The sequence below is a fragment of the Pristiophorus japonicus genome, unplaced genomic scaffold, assembly GCF_044704955.1.
Source record: "Pristiophorus japonicus isolate sPriJap1 unplaced genomic scaffold, sPriJap1.hap1 HAP1_SCAFFOLD_82, whole genome shotgun sequence".
Classification (NCBI taxonomy): Eukaryota; Metazoa; Chordata; class Chondrichthyes; family Pristiophoridae; genus Pristiophorus; species Pristiophorus japonicus.
Genome location: NW_027254740.1, coordinates 546,714 through 549,520, shown reverse-complemented (window position 1 = coordinate 549,520; position 2,807 = coordinate 546,714). Strand labels below are relative to the sequence as shown.

At 43.2% G+C, this 2,807-nt stretch overlaps 1 non-coding gene across 1 annotated transcript; it reads right to left on the bottom strand.

The window, feature by feature from the left end:
* Positions 1 to 400: 400 nt before the first annotated feature.
* Positions 401 to 472, bottom strand: trnah-gug (transfer RNA histidin (anticodon GUG)). The gene has a single exon. It is a non-coding gene; the product is annotated as a tRNA-His (tRNA).
* Positions 473 to 2,807: the final 2,335 nt, after the last annotated feature.

Sequence of the window (2,807 nt, the reverse complement as noted above, 5' to 3'; positions counted from 1 at the left end):
ACAATATTGAAAATCTACAATCAGCTTCTGTAAGCAAAGGGCCTTCCGTTACTTCAAGTGAGCGACTTTCAGAAATGGTCGGTTTTGAGACAGATTCAGAACGGAAAAAAAGATGTTTCGCCCGGTGAGTTAAATGACCATGACAAGACCTCCATAGCATTGAAGCAAATCACCTTCATCATTCAGCCTCGCACCAGTGCCATCACCAGACAAACTGTTGCGGGGAGAATTGTGAGCAAAGTAAAGGAGTGCGATTGATTGTGGGAGAAGAGGTGGGTTTGAAGGAGTAAATATGTTTCCACCGCTAAAAACGTAATATCTGTTTAATTTAGTAAGGATAGATGTTTGGCTGTGTTCTATCAGCAGGTGCTATAGTGAATAAAATAAATAAAGCGAGATGTGCCATGACTCGGATTCGAACCGAGGTTGCTGCGGCCACAACACAGAGTACTAACCACTGTACGATCACGGCGCCACACACCAGCTGTCACGGTTTTATTCTGATTGCAGCAAAGTTACTCACGGCGCTGGTCAGAAAATATATAGTTTTTTGATGAGGCCAAATTCGACCCCGCCAGAAATTATAGCAGCGGTGGTATGCGACCAAGGCCACGCACTGAATAGGGCCTTAATCCAGAATGGGAACTAGTGCAACCCCAGTTACGTTGAAAACGATTGCAGCTCTGTTCCATGGCAAAAAACTCACCCTTTGTGAATCATGAAGATAGTAAGTGCCAGCCCCGCTGTGAGTCAAACCGAGCATCTTTTTTACTAGATAGGCGCTTTGACTAGTTAAGCCACAGATTCAAACCACGCCTTTATTCTATCGCCTCCACTCACTCATATCTATCAGCCACCTGTCACTTCCATTTAGAGCTTGAGTCAATTTTGTATTTAAGCATCTCTCTTGTCTATTCCGCCATGTGTGCCAATGCTGCCTGTATCTCTCGCTGCATTTATCTCGATGTCAATCCGTGCGTTGATTCTGAATGGATACCTATGTTTGTCTCTAACGTGAAATAAATAAAGGACGCAGACAATTCCTCCTCTGACACCAGGGAAATGAGGAGCCAACATTTATAACAAGATATTGTTTATTGTGATCCAGAAAATACAATATTCCAACTTGAACGATTTAGATTCAGTTCTGTGCGAACCAGATTATGACCCTAACGTGTTTCCAATAAGCCATATTTTAAATCGATGTCCAAAGCAGTCCCATTTCACCTCAACGAGATTCATAACAATAAACATAGATGCAAGCAGTGAAACGATATTTGCAGAAAGAATTGTGAGACTGCAGAATGCACTGGCTCAGAGCAGCAGATTTAAAACAAGGTTTAAAAACATGCAGCGTGTGGGATCAAGGGGTGAGAGAGGCAAGCGAGCAACAGGAAAGTCGGGGGAGTTCTTCCCTGACAACAGCATCATTGCGCGTGGCATAGTTATTTTGCTGTTAAATATGAAAAAAATGCAACGTGTGTTTGCAGCTGTTTCTGTTTCTGTCCTGTTACGTTCATAGGAAAATAGAAACAGGAGGTGGCTATTCAGCCTCTCAAGCTTGCTCCGACATTTAATTAGATCAGGGCTGGCCTGTGCGATGATTCCATACACCTTCATAACCTTGTCTAACAACAATCTATCAATCACTAGTTTGAAATTGTCAATCAACCCCCAACATCAACCGATTTTTAGGGAAGGAAGTTCCACGATTTCCCTACCTTCTGTGAGCAAATCGATTCCTTTCATCATCCTTGGACAGGTTAGCTCTAATTTTACGTGTAGCTCCCATTGAACTGGACCCTCCCACTACGGAAAATATTTCTCTCTATCTTTCACCTATTTGTTTGCAGCCCTGACCGAATTCCATACCCCACAACATTACCTGTTCCCCTGATGCTGTCCCTCTAATTTGTATTTTGAGATCATGCCACTTTCTCTGATGATTCTCTGCGCCCTATCTCTACAATTGGATTAGTTGTCGATCATTGGCAGCAGGCGGCAGAAGTGAGCGGGATATGGAACCTGACAGAGAATGCTGCTTCACATGGTTGCCTTATACCCCGCGGAAGCTTGCGGGGATTGGAAAACCTTCATGTGTCACAAAGTTAGAATTAAGGAAGCGATGTCTCAAAGTGCCACTATGTAGAAGAAGCGCCTCATTGTATGGGGGTATTTGAGACACAACAGGATTGTATCCGTCTGACTCCAGATGATAAGACTGCGTGATCGTATCACACCTGTGTCGCGGCGGCCTTTACTCCAGATGTCTGTCCGAATAAATGAAATCTCTTCACAGTAAATACTGTCATCTTTTCACGTTTAGAGAACGGGTTTCTCGGAGCAATGTGCCTGTTCTCTCATTAATGCGTTGCTGAAAAGACAGAGGTTAAATGATTTGCAGAGATACCTTCAAAACATATAAAATCTTACATTCACTAACATGAAGCACAAAGTCACTAATTCAGAAATGTATTCTGTATTTGGCCCTGTGTCGCAATCTGTAGCACATTCGATTTCTAGGTAAACTTCAAACAATCATTCAAAGGTTGTGGGTTCGCGTTCCACCCGTGTTGTTACTTATTCAAGTTTCGGTGAGGAACTTTTGCAGCGCACCTACAACTCATTCATTACTGTGGGTCATTGAATTGTAATTGCCGGAATAGCGCAGTTGGCAGCGCGTTTTGCTGAAGACGTAAAGATTCCGGGCTTCGGAAGTTTTTAGTTATTTTGTGTCTCTTTCTTTGGTCCGATTCTCGAAATAGTGCGGCCGGAATGAAGACAGATGAGGTTTTGCTCCACATGTT